The 20390-nt window shown below is 38.6% G+C and overlaps 1 pseudogene; it reads left to right on the forward strand.

The window, feature by feature from the left end:
• Positions 1-18025, forward strand: part of LOC106799300 (serine/threonine-protein kinase BSK5-like) — a 32598-nt pseudogene extending 14573 nt beyond the window's left edge.
• The last annotated feature ends 2365 nt before the right edge of the window (positions 18026-20390 follow it).

The following is a 20390-nucleotide window of genomic DNA, read 5'->3' on the forward strand; positions in this document are numbered from 1 at the left end:
AATCCTAAGAGCCACACACACACACACACACAGCCACACACACACACACACAAACCACAAACGCACACACAGCTCCAACCACAAACAGACACACACACACACACACACAAACACACACACACACACACACACACACACACACACACACACACACACACACACACAAACACACACACACACATAACCATAAACAGCCACACACACACACACACACACACACACACAGACATATACCCAACGACAATAATAAAGCATAAGCACCCTTCAAACCCAGCATTTTAAATTAGATACATAAACAACTGTTGATGTCTATATTTGCCTGTAATTGAATTTTACCTTTTGTATGTTCTTGTATGTGATCATTGTAATTTGCTATATAAACAACTGTTGTTCATGATGAGTGAACCTTAGATTCCCGTTTGAGACTGAATGCAATGACTCTTGCGGACAGTTTGCATTAGTCATTGTATTTAGTCTTGAATTGTCCGTTTGGATAGTTTGGGGAGACTGGTATTTTTATGTTAGATTCATTCGTGAAGGTTATTATTATTTTCATTAATTTGATTAAATTTCGGTTCAATGCATTTCAAGTTGTTCTCCGAGTGCATACTTGATTATCGGGAAATTCATTTGACCGATGTCATGTCGTGTACTTGGAGACCAATGCGAAATGCTGCCAAAATTTAGTCAAATTTTTGTAAATAATGGTAACCTTGACGATTGAAGCTAACATAAAAGACAGTTTTCCTAAATGGGATAGGGCCACACCTATAAATAAAAAAGTGAGATTTTCATGCATAGAATTGCTTAGATGGATCGAAGTTGGATGAATGCAAGTCGTATGAGCCCAGAATATGAGGATGGCGTCAAACAGTTCTTGCAATTTGCTTCAGAAAGAGGTCGACCGAATGAAGAAGGAAAATATTATTGTCCTTGCATCAACTGTTTGAATGGAAGACGACAACTACTTGACGACATACGGGACCATCTATTGTGTGATGGGATGAAGAAGAATTACACGACGTGGATATGGCATGGTGAAGTGACTGACATGCATACTGGGTCCCAATCTGAACCGTTTGATGTAGAAATGGGAGATCGCTTGGAAGACATGATTCGTGACCTTGGACAAGAGTGTTTTCAACAAGCACACGCCCCTGTGTATGAAGGATTGCAGAGTGATTCAAAGAAGCCTTTGTATATAGGGTGCAAGAATTCCTTAACCCTGTTGTCTGCAGTGTTAAGTCTGGTTAATGTGAAGGCCAGGTATGGGTGGAGTGACAAAAGTTTCACCTCACTGCTTGAGGTAGTGCACAATCTGCTTCCAGAGGACAACACGCTGCCTAAAAGTTACTATAAGGCGAAGAAGATATTGTGTCCCATGGGTATGGAGTATCAGAAGATTCATGCTTGCCCCAATGATTGCATACTCTACAGGCATGAATTCCAAGAAATGTCCAAATGCCCTATCTGTGGGACTTCACGGTACAAAGTGAAGGATGAAGAGGAAAGCAATTCTGATGAAAAGTCCAACAAGGGCTGATGCAGCTCCATTAGAGCTTGTAAGCCTAGGATCTTCTTCATCAATGGATTCCTTTGCTTCTTGGAAGATGAATGGCAGCGGAATGGAGAAAGGGAAAGAGAGAGGAGACGCCACTTCAAGGAGAAGATGAGTCTAGAAGAAGCTCACCACCATAGGAGGCCATGGATAAGAGCTTGGAGGAAGAAGGAGATGAATGAAGGGAGAGGGAGAGAAGAGCACGAAATTTTGTGCTCTAAATGAGCTTTGAAATCTGAAGTTTAATATTCAAATCATCAAAGTTGAAAAAAATGCACACACATGACCTCTATTTATAGCCTAAGTGTCACACAAAATTGGAGGGAAATTCAAATTTCACTTGAATTTGAAATTGAATTTGTGGAGCCAAACTTTGGAGCCAAAATTTCACTAATTATGATTAGTGAATTTTAGTTATGGTTCAGCCCACTAATCCAAGATCAATTCCAAGATTCTCCACTAAGTGTGCTTAGGTGTCATGAGGCATGAAAAGCATGAAGGACATGCACAAAGTGTGACTATATGATGTGGCAATGGGGTGTAGTAAGCAAATGCTCACCTCCCCCTCTAAAATTTAATTGGATTGGGCTTCTACCAATTCAATTAAATTTATTTCCAACCACACACATCAAATATCCACTTAGTGCATGTGAAATTACAAAACTACCCCTAATACAAAAACTAGTCTAGGTGCCCTAAAATACAAGGGCTGAAAAATCCTATATTTCTAGGGTACCCTACCTACATTATGGAGCCCTAAATACAAGGCCCAAAAATAATGAAACCTTAATCTAATATTTACAAAGATAAGCGGGCTCGTACTTAGCCCATGGGCCCGAAATCTACCCTAAGGCTCATAAGAACCCTAGGGCCTTCTCTTGCATCTCTGGCCCAATCTACTTGGAGTTTTTCTATCCAATGCCCTTGCGGAGTAGGATTGCATCAAGGGCCCCCCAACGAAGGTTTTGTGGTATCTTCCAATCATTCCAAGGTTTAAGCGTCTATTTGCTAACGAGGACAACGCAAAAGACCTTACATGGCATGCAAATGGAAGGATTTCTGATGGAATGGTCCGTCATCCGGCTGATTGCTCCCAGTGGAAGAAGATTGATGGTTTGTATCTGAATTTTGGGAATGAGCCAAGAAATCTTAGACTTGGACTAGCCAGTGATGGAATGAATCCATATGGCACCTTAAGCACTCAACACAGTTCATGGCTAGTTCTGCTAGTAATTTACAATTTGCCTCCTTGGTTGTGCATGAAGCGAAAATACATGATGTTGTCTATGATGATATCGGGCCCAAGACAGCCAGGAAATGACATTGATGTTTATCTAAGTCCGTTGGTTAAAGATCTGAGAAAGTTGTGGGACGAGGGGGTTGTAGTGTTTGATGCGTTTCGCAAGGAGACGTTTGAAATGCGTGCAATGCTTTTTTGTACCATTAATGACTTCCCAGCATATGGGAATCTCAGCGGTTACAGTGTTAAGGGTCATCATGCATGCCCCATCTGTGAAGAAAATACAAGTTACACACAACTGAAACATGGGAGAAAAACAGTCTACAGTAGGCATCGCCGCTTTCTAACACCCAATCATCCTTACAGACGACTGAGAAAAGCTTTTAATGGAAGTCAAGAGCATGATATTGCGCCGATACCGTTCACTGGTGAGCAGGTATATCAGCGGGTTCAACACCTGAACACTGTATTTGGGAAGACCCAAAAGAAGGATAAAAGTCAGAGTTGCATATGGAAGAAAAGGTCCATTTTCTTTGATCTTCCGTACTGGTGTGATCTTGACGTTAGACATTGTATTGATGTTATGCATGTGGAGAAAAATGTTTGTGACAGTGTGATTGGGATGCTCCTTAACATTCAAGGCAAGACGAAGGATGGCTTGAATACCCGTCAAGATCTAGCTGATATGGGTATAAGATCACAGTTGCATCCAAGGTCTGATGGGAAGAAAATTTACTTGCCCCCAGCCTGCCATACTTTGTCCAAGAAGGAGAAGATAAGTTTTTGTCAGTGTCTTCGTCGGGTGAAGGTTCCACAAGGATACTCTTCAAATATTAAGAGCCTTGTGCAGTTGAAGGAGCTTAAGCTTGTAGGGTTAAAGTCTCACGATTGTCACGTGCTCATGCAACAATTGTTAGCCGTGGCTATACGAGACATCTTGCCAAACAAAGTCAGGTTCACGATAACTCGCCTGTGCTTTTTCTTCCATGCTATAATTAGCAAAGTGATTGATCCAGTAATGTTTGATGAGTTGGAAAATGAGGCCGCAATTATACTGTGCCAGTTGGAGATGTATTTTCCCCCTGCTTTCTTTGACATCATGATTCACTTGATTGTGCATCTGGTCAAAGAAATCAAATGTTGTGGTCCTGTTTATCTATGGTGGATGTACCCGGTTGAGCGATACATGAAGATCTTAAAAGGGTATACAAAGAATCTATATCGTCCGGAAGCATCTATTGTTGAGAGGTACATTGCAGAAGAAGCCATTGAATTTTGTTCAGAATACTTAGAGAAGGCTAAAGCTGTTGGGCTTCCTGAGTGTCGGCATGATGACAGAGTGGGTGGTAAGGGTTCAAGAGGACTACAGGTGATCACTCCAAGTGTAGAAGATTTGTTACAAGCTCACTTGTATGTCTTGAACAATAGTAATGAAGTTTTGCCATACATAGTTAAGCATGAAGCTTTAGTCAAACAGAATAATCCGAAAATGTCAAAGAATTGGGCGTTGAAAAAGCATAACAAAACTTTCTGTGATTGGTTTAAAGATACAATCTTTGCAGATGAGAATGCTTTAGAAACATTAAGAAAACTAGTAGATGGGCCTAAAAGAAATGTTATAACCTGGCAAGGATACGACATAAACAGGTATTCATTTTACACAAAAGCACAAGATGACAAAAGTACAATGCAGAACAGCGGGGTCACCCTAAGGGCTGAATCTCAACACTTTGCAAGTGTCAATGACGCCAATCCCTGTGTAGCTTCCATCCCGTACTTTGGGTTCATTGATGAAATTTGGGAGCTTAATTATGTGAAATTTACAGTATGTGTTTTCAAATGTAAATGGGTTGACAGCAACACCGGTGTGTGCACCGATGATATAGGATTTACCCTGGTAGATCTAAAAAAACTTGGTTACCACAATGACCCTTTCATCATGGCAGAACAAGCTAGACAAGTATTTTACGTGCAAGACCCTTGTGATGAAAGGTGGTGTGTGGTTCTGCAGGGCAAAACAGTTGGTGTTAATGTAGAAGATGATGGTTCATACATGGACACCTATGTTAGTCCTTTGACCGCTCAAATCACTGGTAACGTTGTCGGAGAAGAAGAAGCTGACGACGTTCATGCAAATCGAAATGATCATGATGAAGGAGAATTGATTAACATCGGCTAATGTAATTTTCTGCAGAGACAGAGGTCACCAAACCTAGTAAGTGACAACTACATTTTTCTCTTATTGAGGCATCGGTTTTTTGTTTCAATTTGCCTCCTTAGGACTTCATCCAGCTCATGTTTGTCGCCAATTTCATCATCCACCACCCTTTTCTTCTCTGGCTTCTCACGTTCATTGTTGTTAAACCCATATTTATGCTCTCTTCCCTTCATGTCTTGTTTGATCACAACTTTAGCTGAATCTCCCATCTTCAGCATAGTTGAATCTCCTATCTTATTGTCCAATGCCACATTTTGATGGCCTGTATCTCTTTTCTTTGTATGTTCTAGTGCTTCAGCTTCAGAATGCATAAAGCAATCAGAATTTCCGAGTGATCACCAAAGGCTTCTGCATCAGCATTGACACTCTCCACCCTCTTTGGTTTATGCTTCTGTGTTTTCTTTCGTGCCTCCTCGTTATAAATCTCAGCTTTATTCGAGGTTGCACTAGAACGATCACCACCAATCTGTGCTTCTTCCTTGTCTATCAGGTCAATATCTTTCCTTTCAACTTTTGTTTTGTAAATTACAGTGTAGTTTTCAAAAGCAAAGGTGAAAGGAAAGATATTGAGCTGGTAGAGGAGGAACAAGCACGGATTGGTGCTGATCCTTCTAGTGGGACCTCCAATAAATCTGAGAATTATAAGGAGGAAGCATGGAAGAAAACACAGAAGCATAAACCAAAGAGGGTGGAGAGTGTCAACGCTGATGCAGAAGCCTTTGGTGATGACTCAAAAATTCTGATTGCTCTATGCATTGTGAAGCTGAAGCAGTAGAACATACGAACAAAAGAGATACAGGCCATCAAAATGTGGCATTGGACAATAAGACAGGAGATTCAACTATGCTGAAGATGGGAGATTCAGCTAAAGTTGTGATCAAACAAGACATGAAGGGAAGAAGGCATAAATATGGGTTTAACAACAATGAACGTGAGAAGGCATAGAAGAAAAGGGTGGTGGATGATGAAACTGCCGACAAACATTAGCTGGATGAAGTCCTATGAAGATCCTCCTCATTCTCAAAGAGGGGAACGAGCAACAATTTGAAGGTTGTATATTCAGGAACTAAAGAATTCAAAATAGCTAGTAATAAGAGGGATTTGTTTTTGGGATTTTCTGAGCACCAAGAGCGGCTACGCAAGAAGTTTGCACTTGAGGAGGGAAGGATATTTGCAGCTAATGAACAAGTTTCTTAACTATTTGTCGTTAAGATTTTACTGTTTCTTTTTGCTAATATGTAAATATAAATGGTATAAGGGTATGGCGTAAAAACATGGTCTATATTTACTTCTAAGATTGTTAGGGGTAAAAATGACCATGTCCCTATGGCATAACCTTATATTATTTATATTTACATATAAGAAAAAAAACAGTAAAATCTGAAGGACAAATAGTTAAGAAAGTTGTTCATTAGCTGCAAATATCCTTCCCTCCTCAAGTGCAAGCTTCTTGCGTAGCCGCTCTTGGTGCTCAGAAAATCCCAAAAACAAATCCCTCTTATTACTAGCTATTTTGAATTCTGTAGTTCCTGAATGTACAACCTTCAAATTGTTGCTCGTTCCCCTCTTTCTTTTCTGCAAAAAAGAAAATCAAATGCTGTCAAAACATGGATGAAGTCCTAAGAAAATCAATATCAAAGAAAACATGGATGAAATCACAATTAAAAAGCACAACTACCTATCTTTCAGAGTCCTTTGGTTAATTTGTCTTGTCTCCTTATGTGGTGGGGTTTTGTTTAATAATCTTATACTTTTGCCTTCCAAAAAAAACGTATGACTAATCCTCTTTTCATTAATCCAATTTTGTATGTTATTGTATAAAAGATCATGGGTTCTCCACCTGCCTCCACTACTCCTCCTCCTCCTTCTCCTCCTTCTCCTCCTCCTCCTCTTCCTACTTCGAACGCATTGGCTTCGACGTCTGCCGTGAAGTGGACACGCAAAGCCTCACGCCTACGATCGTTGTCCACTAGACCACCTAGTGTTGAGAGACCAGTGGTGCATGTTGATCCTGCTACAGGGAAGGCCGACGGTCCCCACAAGAAGAAATTAAGAACATATTTGGGGATTGTGGCACGTGATAAGGTGGACATCACCTACGAGAACTGGAAGGAGGTCCCTACTGCTCAGAAGGACCTGATTTGGGAGGATATTCAGGTATTTCTCTTTTCTTATTTGATTGTGTGTAATTAATAGCCAAAAAATTTCATTATTGTAACAAATAAACTTTGTTTCATGTTGTCAGGCGGAATTTGATATCCCAGAGGCTTCTGACAGTAGGACGAAAAGGAAGTTACTACAGACCGTGGGGGAGAGATGGAGGCAGTTTAAATTAGACCTCACGAGGAAATGGGCCCTTGCAGCCGATCAGGACGGTGTCGAGGACACTGTCTGTGACAAATACGGCATCAGCAAGGAAAAATGGGCCCAGTTTTGCCAGACTCGCAGAGACCCTTCTTGGGTGGTATGTTCCTTTGCCATTTAAGTTGTTTTTCATATTAAACATGATGTTGTTATACTTCATTCTACCCATTTCAAACATTATTGTTTAATTTTTTCAGGATGTGCGCATGAAGGCACAGGCCATCCAGAAGCAGAATACTGCCCCCCACGTTTTGTCTCGTGGGGGTTATGATTATTTGGAGCAGAAGCTCCTGGCTGAGAAGACCAAGAAGAAGATGCAGGAAGCTGCACAGTCAGGAAGCGTTGATGGCGTCATCGACCCTCCATCCTCGGTCAGACGCCACGTGAAGTGGAAGATGGCCCGCACGAAGAAGACAGGGGAGATGACGACTGAGGCCGCAAAGGAAATCGCTGAGAAGATTGTAAGTCATGTTCAACTAACCATTACAATTATGTTTGAATATTTTGAGAATGTCATGTACCACTGTGTGTTTTCTATGCAGGATTCGTTTGAGGAGCAGGCCACACAGGGATCGTTCGTCCCCCATGGACGTCAGGATGTTCTGGCCGCTGCTATTGGACGTCCAGAGCACCCTGGACGTGTCTGTGGTATTGGAGCCGGTGTCACCATCAAGCAATACTTTGGATCGGCTCCACGGACATCCCACAACGCTTCCTCCCTGCCTCCTAACGAATTACACCAGCTGACTCAGCAGATCAGGGACCAGCTAGAGGAGTCCATCATAGAGAAAGTGACGAGGCAGGTCATGGCATCCTTCAGCCACCTTCAGTCGCAGATGCAATCTCAGGGACTTGCAATGCCTCCTAAGCCTCTGGTTGGTCCTGGTCCCTCCGGTCCTCGAGTGAGCTCAAAGGGGATTTGTGTTGATCCCTCAGGAAACGATCCTGAGACCGGTGACTCTGACAGGTGCGGCTTGTACATAGAAGCAGATCCTGCCCGCCTGGTTGCCATCGGGAGAGTTTATGAGGGATCCACTGTTGTTCATAACACTCCTTTGTTGCTTGGCCAAGTAAAGGTGAGTGTGAAGGAGGTTAGAGATGCAGATGCTCCAGTTCCTGTACCCACTGATGAGGTTTCCTTAGTGGGCCAGGCACTTCACACCTTCCTTGCTTGGCCGACACATCTGGTCAAGTCTTTATCACAGCAGGTACTTATTGTCCTTACTATATGTTTCTTCTTTTCAAATTAGGCTATTTAACTTTGTTTCATGAACAGGTAGCTGTGTCTCCGCCAAAACCACCTCCGAAGCCCGATCCGGAGGTCGATGATCCGCGTTATCTGATGACATTGACCATCTCAGAGCTTTTCTTGAGGCCTTATCAGGTTAGATGGGATGCCACCGTGTTCGGGGTCGTTAATCCAGATTTCCCCCTGTACATAAAGCATGAAGACCTCTCCGAAATCGCACACGGTGGTCAATGTCTCAGCATATCAGTGTTACAGTTGTGGATTCTGTAAGTCTTTATATAAAAGGCTTTTATTTACCTAAGTTATGGCTTTCAATTCATAAATATTTAACTTTGACTTAACATAAACAGGCATCTCACTGAAACATGTATGCGAGCGGGGAATTTCGATATCTATGGATTCCTCGAGCCTCTATCCATTCAGAGGTATGGGCAATCACAGTTTGAATCTGAAAGTTACATAAAGAGTTGGATGCAGAGTTCACAACGCGATTTGTATCTTGGAGCCTACCTAAATGGGTAAGTCACAAAATAACAAAATTTAATTAATGTTTACTAATGTACTAACCCATTTTAGGTTCCACTGCAGTGGACATTGGCAGATGGTGGTCATCCTGCCCAAGGAACACTTAGTTGTCTGGTTTTGTTCATTGCATAACAGGCCAGACAACTACCTTAAGGGGATTATTAATAGGTTAGTGTTCTTTTCAATACATTTGCATTGTAATACCTCAATGTACAACACCAGTTTTTAATTGTTACTCATATGGAACAGTGCTATCAAGGGTCTTGATGATGCTCCACAGCCTAAGTCAAAGGCTCCTGCTAGGTGGATTGTCGTCAAGGTACGTCATTTACATAAAACTTCCACTTATATATTGTCATACCCTAATTTCGTCCGGGGACCTGTGCTTGGTGGCATGCAACTTGTGTTTGGTCATTTTGAGGTGCTTGGCACCCATCATTAGGCAATTTGTGGAATTCCGTGACGTGCCGGAAATCAAAAGAAAATATTGATGCACAATCTGTAAGGTTCCGTGACACACTGGAAATCAAAAGGAAGCATCATTGCACAATTAGTGAGGTTCCGTAATATTCCGCAAGGTTCCGTAACATTACGGAAAGAAAACAAGTATCGTTACGAAATTCGTAAGTTTCCGTAACTTTACGAAAAAAGAATCACCAAAAAAGGCAGGGGGGTGTATTTAGTAAAAATGGGGGTGCAAATAGCAACTAGGCCCACTTGGGCCCTCCAGAAGATTCCTCCAGAAGGTTGTTGCTTCTGGAGGAAGCAACCTTGCTCGCCTGGGCGAGCTGAGCTCACCTGGGCGAGCTGGGTGGCAAGCTTCTCCCCCAATTTTCTATAAATAGGGGGAGAAGTGAAGTAGAAAAGGGTTCAGCCCCTTAGGCACTTTTCTCTCTCTCTCTCGAAATAGCTGAGGAAAATTAGTTTCGTGAAGAAAATCCAAGCCGAGGCGCTTCCGTAACGTTTCCGTGAGTAATTACGCGAAGATTCTCGACCGTTCTTCAAGATTCATCGTTCGTTCTTCGTTTTCTTCAGTCTTCAACGGGTAAGTATGATGCAAGCTCCATTGGAGCTTGTAGGCCTAGGATCTTCTTCATCAATGGATTCCTTTGCTTCTTGGAAGATAAATGGCAGCGGAATGGAGAAGGAAGAGAGAGAGGAGACGCCACTTCAAGGAGAAGATGAGTCTAGAAGAAGCTCACCACCATAGGAGGCCATGGATAAGAGCTTGGAGGAAGAAGGAGATGAATAAAGGGAGAGGGAGAGAAGAGCACGAAATTTTGTGCTCAAAAGGAGCTCTGAAATCTGAAGTTAATATTCAAATAATCAAAGTTGAAAAAAATACACACACATGACCTCTATTTATAGCCTAAGTGTCACACAAAATTGGAGGGAAATTCAAATTTCACTTGAATTTGAAATTGAATTTGTGGAGCCAAACTTTGGAGCCAAAATTTCACTAATTATGATTAGTGAATTTTAGTTATGGTTCAGCCCACTAATCCAAGATCAATTACAAGATTCTCCACTAAGTGTGCTTAGGTGTCATGAGGCATGAAAAGCATGAAGGACATGCACAAAGTGTGACTATATGATGTAGCAATGGGGTGTAGTAAGCAAATGCTCACCTCCCCCTCTAAAATTTAATTGGATTGGGCTTCTACCAATTCAATTAAATTTATTTCCAACCACACACATCAAATATCCACTTAGTGCATGTGAAATTACAAAACTACCCCTAATACAAAAACTAGTCTAGGTGCCCAAAAATACAAGGGCTGAAAAATCCTATATTTCTAGGGTACCCTACCTACAATATGGAGCCCTATATACAAGGACCAAATATAATGACATCCTAGTCTAATATGTACAAAGATAATTGGACCCAACCTTGGCCCATGGGCTCAGAAATCTACCCTAAGGTTCATGAGAACCCTAGGGCCTTCTTCAGCAGCTCTAGCCCAATCTTCTTGGAGCCTCTTGCTCATGGTTCTAGTGATTGGTCCCTTCCTAGGGAGGATTGCATCAAAGTACCTCAAACCAAGCTTTTCAATTCATTCTATGTACCCGTGGTGGTCCACATTTTGTTTCATGTATTTTTATTCTCGTTTTCATTTACTTTTTATACCCCCTTTTGACGTGCTTAAGCCATTTATTTAAGTCATTTCTCGCTTAATCTAACAATAAAATAAATTCCCACCGATCGTTTGAATTGTATCATCCGTTGATTTCGGTTAAGATGAATTCCGACCGTTCGGTCGTGCCGTAACCACGTTGGAAATAAAAAAAGAGGTAAAATAATAATATAATAATAAAAAAATACCTTTTAGTAAAATAAAGCGAAAAATCAATCGGACGTTTTCTCTTTGGGATTTCTCATTCTTAATTAAATTGGCTAATAACTAAAGTGAAACTAAGGCTAAAATCAACTCGCCTAGTCAAGCTCGTCCACAAAAATAGGATTTTGAAAGTTTATCATTTCTGTTTCTTACCAAGTAAAATGGATCATTCTTAAAGGTCCAACGCCTTAAAATGATCACCTTTCAAGTAAAAAAGAATCACTTGATTCACGCATAAGAAAGAACTACGTAGGTCTAATTTCCTCATCACAATTGGGGAATACGTAGGAGCAAAGGGAAACACCCTTGTCGACCACAAAAATAGAAAAAAATATAAAAAGGGTATAAAGGATATAAGGACATAAAAGGGAACGTAAAAATCAAAGTCATGTTTGCACATTCGATTAAAGGCTGCCGTCCCTTGTGACGGACGTGTGGGGTGCTAATACCTTCCCCGTGCGTAAATACAACTTCTGAGCCTTTCACTTAAAAGTTCGTAGATCGCGTCTTTTCCGGTTTTTCCGACGTTTTCCTCAAATAAACGTTGGTGGCGACTCCGCGCGTATTCCTTTCGTGGAACACGCATCCCGCGAGTCATGCGTCGCCCTCCCGCCGAAGGGTAGGTTGCGACATATATATTTCTTTATGTGTCTGTACACTAGTTGTTTAATTAATATCCAAATTTCATTATGTATTTAGTGTAATAGACAAAAAGGAACTACTGAGTGCGGCTACTATGTCATGCACTGGATGTCCACCATCATTTTAGGAAGTTTTAGAAATAATTGGGAAACGGTAAGTTTATTTCAAAGAAAATCGATTTATTTATAATTTGTATTACATTATTAACTTAATATGATTTATTTAATCATGCAGTATTTTAACGACCCTAGACCATTGGAGCCCGAGAGATTAAAAGCATTGCGGATTCAGTGGGCACAGTTTTATCTCCGAGTTAGAGATCAGGCCTAGGATTTAGGGACATTTTTTAACATTTTTGACATTTTTTACATTTTCTATGTAACACGAACATTGAATTCCTTTGTTGATTGTTCTTTATAATATATAAATCAATTATTTGATGTTTATTATCATTAAAACTGCTTGAAAGCAGAATAAAATGTTTATTTGCTGTGAATTGGGCCTCCTGAAATTGCATTTGACAGGTACAATTTTGGGTTTACTATAAAAATAGAAAGTATATATAAAAAAAAATATTTGAAAACAACATCGGTTATTAACAAAAACCGATGTTAATATCATAACCAACATCGGTTATAATAGAAAACCGAAGTTAACGTTTGTATATTAACATCGGTTTTTTGTATATAACCGATGTCAGCGTTTGTATTTTAACATCGGTTATCTGTGGATAACCGATGTCAACTATTGTACATTAACATCGGTTAATTATAAATAACCAATGTGAATATTTGAATAGTAACATCGGTTATTCATAATTAACCGATGTTATACACAAAGAACTACACCAAATAAGTGTAAGCATCATCAACGTTGACATCGGTTTTCTAGAAAAACGGATGTTAAGGGCATACATTAACATCGGTTATTCTAGAAAACCGATGTTAAACTAACATATTAACATCGGTTTTACTGGAAAACCGATGTCAACGTTCATCATGCCTACACTTTTTTTGCTGTTGTTCATTGTGTTTAACATCGGGTATTTGGAGAACCGATGTTGTCATATGTATGTTAACATCGGTTCTCCAAAACCGATGTTAACATTCATACATTCAACATCGGTTTTAGAACCGATGTAGAATGTTCTAAATAACCAATGTTGAAAGTGTATTTTCTAGTAGTGTGGTGTTCAATGCTACCAAAAACACAGTTTAGATTGTTGTACCCTAGCTAGTAGAATTATATAGTATTACTATCTATATCTTCAGTTTATCCTATATTGATTTTGCATAAGCAGAAGTTGTCTTTTCTCTTCAATTAAGTAAAATGAATAGACATATTCATTGGTATAGGCATTATGTTCTTACAATTTTCCTACTTGTAGAAAAAATTGTTTATTTCAAGATTGGTGTAGCTTGTTGTATTGGAAGTTGGAACAGGGCCATATCTATTTTGATATGTTCATGCATTCTGACTTATTCAATTTATTAACCGAGCCAACACAGCTGTTTGAAATTTGGCAGGAAGAATCACCCCAGAAAGTGTAATATACAGTTTTGGCACACTCTTGCTTGATCTTCTGAGTGGCTGTTAAACTTTTGGCAAGCGTATCAATTGCCGTTGCAGGTTACATATTTATAAAAAGAGTTCGTCTCCATAGGGACTTGAGTTACTTAATTCATTCGGATAAAGGTTATCAGTTTAATAGTTATGTACAAATTTAATCGAATGTCATTGGTTTGGTTTAACTAACTAAAGATAACTTAAAGTAAAAGAATAGCGGGAATAACGAATTTTATGGAAATAACGGAATTCAGTGCATTGGAAATACGTAAAATTACGAAAATAATAAAAATGAAGTTAATTAATTCAAGAAAATGTAGGATTGAATTACATCATTCATACCCTCGGTATCCTAATAAGATTAGCATATATGAATCATTTTCTAACATAACTGATGCACACATTAAGTTACCCCAAGTCAATCCCTTGCACTTGGGACCTAAGAATATTTACTAAATATCGATCCCTCGCATATGAAGTAAATACCCCAACACTACAATCATATTCTTGTGCTTTTTGCAATCAAAATGTTATGCTCTATTCCTAGCAACATAACATAAAGAGTAAAATCATTCAGTTCAAATTCTGAGTACTTTCTAGTCAAACTTAAGATCCAATTTCATGAAACTAGTGATCAAATAGAATCAAGCATTACGAGTAGAATTGAATCACCAATAACGAGTAGAAAAGATTCATACATATATAATACCAAAAGGGATACATAAGGGTACAAAGATTACATCCAATCCTTAAGAAAAACTAACTGATCATTACGTAGAGCACAAGACTAACAAGAGAAATGATGAAGGATGCGGTCAATGGTCATAACTCTGCAGCACTTGGGCTCCACTTTCTACTTGGTTCTTCTTCTTCCTCAGCTTCTCACGTTTTCTCTCTGCTTCTCAATCTTCTTTTAACTTCCTAAACATGGCTATTTATAGAAAAAAGCAGGTGCTGAGAAATTCGCCCAAGTGAGTTGTAGCTCGCCCAAACGAATTTATGACTTAGTGCTAAAGGCACCAATTCGCCTAGGCGAGCTATAGCTCGCCCAGGTGAGTTGGTTGCTTATGGATGAAGAAATCTTATTAGCCCAAGCGATATGGATGCTAGTATGGGCAAATGGATGTCTGAAATCTTGGAAAAATGACCATTTTACCCTTTCTTTTGACTTTGTTTCTGAATCTAATAAACAACCATCAAAACCTACAAAATCATGAATGAATCTTTCATATTTAAACAAAAACATCAGTAAATGTACAATATATATAAAACAAATAGATTTAAGGGTAGTTTATAAGAAAATATTACAATCAAAAGATATTTTAATCCCAAAAATAACTAAAATATGACACTTATCAGTGGCAAGAATATTCCACCCAGTCATGTATACTCCCAACTTTCTACTTTCTCTTTGTTTTAATTCAATGGTATCTTGTTCAATGAATATTTGATTCGTAGAAATTTGGCAAATTTTGCCTGAATTTTACTAGGTTTCCAATTTGGCTAAAAAATTATTAGAACAATTATAGAGTTCATGAATAAAAAGTGTGTATAATCCCTTTACATGTAGGCACTTGACCTAACACGAGGCAAACACTTTCTGATATTGGTAGACTCATGTTTGGAAGGTCATATTTCAAATGATGATGGAATTGAGATAGTGAGATTGGCTTGGCGCTATTTACAATATGAACCTCGTGAGAGGCCAAACGCCTTGTCACTTGTGACTGCTCTAACTCCTCTTTAGAAAGAAACTTCAGTATGCTTTTCCTTTTCCCTCCCAGTTTTTTGTCTGAAGTTTCCTCTATCGCAAGTCAATCAAGGATCAACATAACTTGGTTGGCTTGTATTTTACCAAATTAGGGAAACTCCATGGAAGCATAAGAATTTATTCAGTTTAAATATGGTGTTATTTATTAGGTTCCATCACAAGTTTTGTTGGGCATACCAGATGAGATTGCCCCATCAAAGGAAGCAGTTCCATTGACACCTTTTGGTGAAGCTTGTTCTAGAAGAGATCTCACTTTAATATGTAGAATTTTGGAAACACTGGGGTACAAGGATGATGAAGATGTAGCCAATGAGGTAATGCAATGTTTTCCCATATTTCTTTCTCATGTGACATATTTTACTAAGAATGCTATGATATGATTGGATTTACTTTACTTAATTTTCTTGTTCTATACAAGATTTCAATAGCTTCTTGATGCCAAATTTACTAATTGGTAAGCCTAGGTGTTTTGCCTCATAGGCTACAAACATCTACCAAAGTCAACCCAATGGAAGATATGGCATTTTCTTAATATAATTAAAAGACTATGGCCAACATACACATACTGTGATTTATAATGAACCTACTATGTCACTAGCTTCTCGTAGAAAGTCTCTTACCCACCATTAGTGCCCAACCAAATAAAGGCAAAGCACCAAAGGTTAACAAATGTTAAATTTATTGTATATATGGTATTGACTATTCTTTCTTACCATAACTTTCATTTCATTAACTCTTCATTCCAACCACAGATACTACAAAACCTCCTTCATAACTAAGAACTACTCATAATACAATAGAAACACAATTAAGAATTTAATAATTAAAATTTTAGAGATTAATTCAAACCTGGTTTCAGCTTTCAAAATGGTGACAAGGGGTTCAAAAACACAAGCAGTTCTTAAAAAGTCTTCAACTTATGGTAGAATATAAGGAGTTTAAACTCTACACAATATCAACTCTTGCACAAGTAGTTAAATATCAGTAAAACAACATGCCTTTGAAGATTGTTCGTGCCAAACCAAACTTAAAATAGGTAGTACTGGTAAAAACTTTTCGAAGCCAACTCCCTCATAACTAAGGTCTGTACTAAACCAAACATTACTAGCGACAATGCACACATTTGCTATTGTTAAGTCATTCATCATTACCAAGTGCAGAAGCACAAAAATTAAAGTGTGAAGGTTCAAAACACCTTCAACAACCAATTTACTCCATGCTACTGCTTCAATAGTCTTATCGAAGTGTTCTTACACCATGCACAGTCTCTACAAACAAAACTAATTGATGCAATATCTCTTGGAGTTAAGCGCATAAGTATCTTGAGAGGCCATACCTCGTCAGTTAATTGCAACATCTCTAGAATATTATATAAAAGGGAAGAAGCTACACAGGTAGCAGGAGAGGAAAGCCATTTGAAGAGGAACACCTTCAACAATTTTGGTGGACCCGATATACATATACAAATAAGATATTTTTAATTGTGTAATTGGATATTATGGTGTCATATAAATTTGGGAAAGGGGGAATCAAAAGACAATGTGATCCAAACACATGTTTCAAACACATGTTTTATGCAATAAAATATCATGTTTCTGTCTATTTAATTTCTTTCTTTTTTTTGAGTGTTTTGTTCCAAGTTTTCTTTACCTTATACAAAGACTGAAATCACATCAGTTCTGCCTGAATATCAAATAAACTAAGGAGTCTTTAGTATTTTACTGAGCTCAAGAACATGTCTATTCCAAGTATTTTACTCCTCACAATTCATAAAAGTTATTTCTATTAGTCAACAATTAAAAAAAACTGCACTATTTTTCGAAAAGGCAAAAGTAAATTATATTAATGAAATAGATTGACAGTGAATGTAGCACAAGTGTCCTATAATTGCATGATATATTCAAAGACTTTTAGCGCATCATGTTGCTGCATCAATCTCCCAAGCTAGCTATAATGATGAAAAGAGAAATTATTGCTAACAAAGTATGTTGTTTTGTTTATAATGACATATAAGCCTCATATAAGGTTTGTGTGTAGACTTTTAACTAGTCCTTTGCTCACTTGACATATCCACTCATCGAGACTCTTAGTAACCAAAAATGGGATACAGATACTCACAACTTTGTGCAAAAAATCCCTACAAAGTACAAACTATTGAATGTACTTGATTTTCAAGATAGTCCATTGAGTTGTGTTCCTGAAAATTGGGGGAATGTAGCACACTTGAAGTATTTAAACTTAAGATATTCAATGATGCCAACGCAGCTTCTGAAATTTATTGGCAAACTTCATAACCTTGAGACCTTAGACATAAGGAGAACATATGTCAAGGAAATGCCAAAGGAGATTCTCAAGCTTAGAATGCTAAGACATCTTTTGGTTGATGATGAGGAATTGTCTCCATTGAGGAAGGGTCTTGGAGGCATGACATCCCTACAAACATTGTCTCATGTAAAGCTAACTATGGATGATGATGGAGTAGAGCTAAGCAGAGAACTGGGAATGCTGACGCAATTAAGGAACTTAGGGTTGAATTATGTTAAGAAAGAATAGGGAAGTGCTCTATTTGCCTCAATAAATGAGGTGAAAAACTTGGAGAAACTACATATTCAAACAATTGGAGTTGAAGTCAATGTTTGCATCTTATTTCATCCCTGCCTATGCTTCGAAAGCTTTACCTATGAGGGAAGTTCAATAAGTTACCAGAGTGGATTTGACAACTCAAAAATCTGCTACATTCAAATATACATAACCTTGGCAGGAAAAAACTCAAAAATTAAAGAGCTAATTTCTTTTCCCAAATGTTTTATACAATGTGAAATATTTTGCAGACTTCACGATAGTCAGCACTTAAGGGAAGCAAAACTGAGAACTCAGACTACAGAAAGAAATTGAATATTGAAGAATGAACTAAAAACAAAGAAGGAGTTTAATGTTAATATCCAAACTATAAAACCTAACAATGAACACAAATTATAACTTTTTATTTCCATATAACCTTTCTAAATATCATCCTCAAGTTCTCTCCTTCATTGTCGCTTTGCTATTAACTTCTTCATGTAAGTCATTCTTTGCCGACCCCGAAACTCCCAAAAGTAATTTAAATATTCTGGGTTTTTAGAAAAATTTAAAGCCAATTCAATTTCATGTTCCTCAGTTAATCCTAATTAGTTAAATGGAAGCAAGCTAAGACATAAAATCAGGAAAACTTTAATATTCTTCATTAATAGGCACATTCTAGAACATGATGCGAAGAGGAAGCTAAGAAGCAAAATGGAATCCCTAATGTCAAATGGAAGCACACAGTCTCGAAATACCATAAAAAACAAGCAAAGCAAAAGAGAACCTAATGGACCATCAAAATTGACGTACAGTTCCAGCTCCACAGTGAGGCAGGTCGCGAGAGCTAGGGAGGGTAGGGAGCAAAAGGGAGGGAATCCAACGTCGCGAGAGGGAGGGTAAGGGGCGAAAGGGAGGGACAATCACAAGAGGGAGGGCAGGGCATAAAAGGTAGGGAATGTCGCAAGAGGGAAGGCAGGAGGCGAAAGAGAGGCTAGGGGATCCAATGTCGCAAGAGATAGGACAGGGCGCGAGAGTGAAGTCTAAACTTATGTTTTTTGTCAATGACAGTTTTATTAAAAACCGTCTTAAATAAGTTGGACTTAATTATAAAAATTCCACACTATGTGGGACAAAGGAGTAATGTTTAAATACTATATTTGGCTTAGTAAGACATCATCTATCATGATACAAACAAGGCCCTGACAATGCCTACGTGGCATTGCCAGTGCCTACGTGTCGCAATGCCAACGCTTATCATTCCCGCCCAAAAATGTCTTATCGGTTGCCATTAATTGCTTTTGTTGTTTTGTACATAACCCTTCAGTTACCGATGCGCCTTTTCAAATTATGCACTATTTTCGATGTCCCACGCTTTCCATTGCTACACACCTTTCCATTTTCCATTTCCGTCGTGGCTTTTGGTTTTTGGGTTTTGAATGCTCTCCCGTTTCGATTAGCTCTCCTTTGCATTTATCGTTGGACTCACCGTAGGTGCTCTTTTTTCCTCATTTTTGTTTTTGCTATTCAGCTTGGTTTGCCATGTATACACGCCTTTCCATTTTCCATTTCCGTTGTGGCTTTTGGTTTTTGGGTTTTGAATGCTCTCCCGTTTCGATTAGCTCTCCTTTGCATTTATCGTTGGACTCACCTTAGGTATATCGGTGTATATTACGTGTTTTTGTTATGCTACATGAGTTTTCGCAGGCCAACATGACAAAAGGTTCGACCTTTGTTCATTTTGTCATTCGTTTATGTTTTCCTATACCAAGGTTTTCCATTTTTGGCTGTGAACCCTTTCTTATGACGCATGTGCATTCTTTATAAGGTTTTCTTCCTCATTTTTGTTTTTCCTATTCAGCTTGGGTTGGACTGTATGATGAGGTTTGAATATCGGTGTATATCGGTTTAGGTCTTTTTGATGATGCATGTCTATCAGTGAATATGTTTTTGTTTTATTCTTAAGTTTTTGCAGGACAACGATACAAAAGGTTAGACCTTTTGCCATTTTATCATTATGTTATCGTTTCCTAAAGGTTCGACCTTTGTTCATTCTGTCATTTGTTTCTATTTTCCTATACCAATGTTTTCCATTTTTAGTTGGTTATTTGTGTCTGTGAACGATTTTTGGCTGTGAACCCTTTTTTAGGATGCATGTGCATTCTTTATAAGGCATTCTTTGTCATTTTTGTTTTTCCTATTCAGCTTGGGTTGGAATGTATGATGAGGTTTGAATATCGATGTATACTGGTTTAGGTCTTTTTGATGATGCATGTCTATCAGTGAATACGTTTTTGTTTTATTCTTAAGTTTTTGCAGGACAACGATACAAAAGGTTAGACCTTTGGACATGTCTACC

Source organism: Glycine max, chromosome 7, assembly GCF_000004515.6.
Source record: "Glycine max cultivar Williams 82 chromosome 7, Glycine_max_v4.0, whole genome shotgun sequence".
Classification (NCBI taxonomy): domain Eukaryota; kingdom Viridiplantae; phylum Streptophyta; class Magnoliopsida; order Fabales; family Fabaceae; genus Glycine; species Glycine max.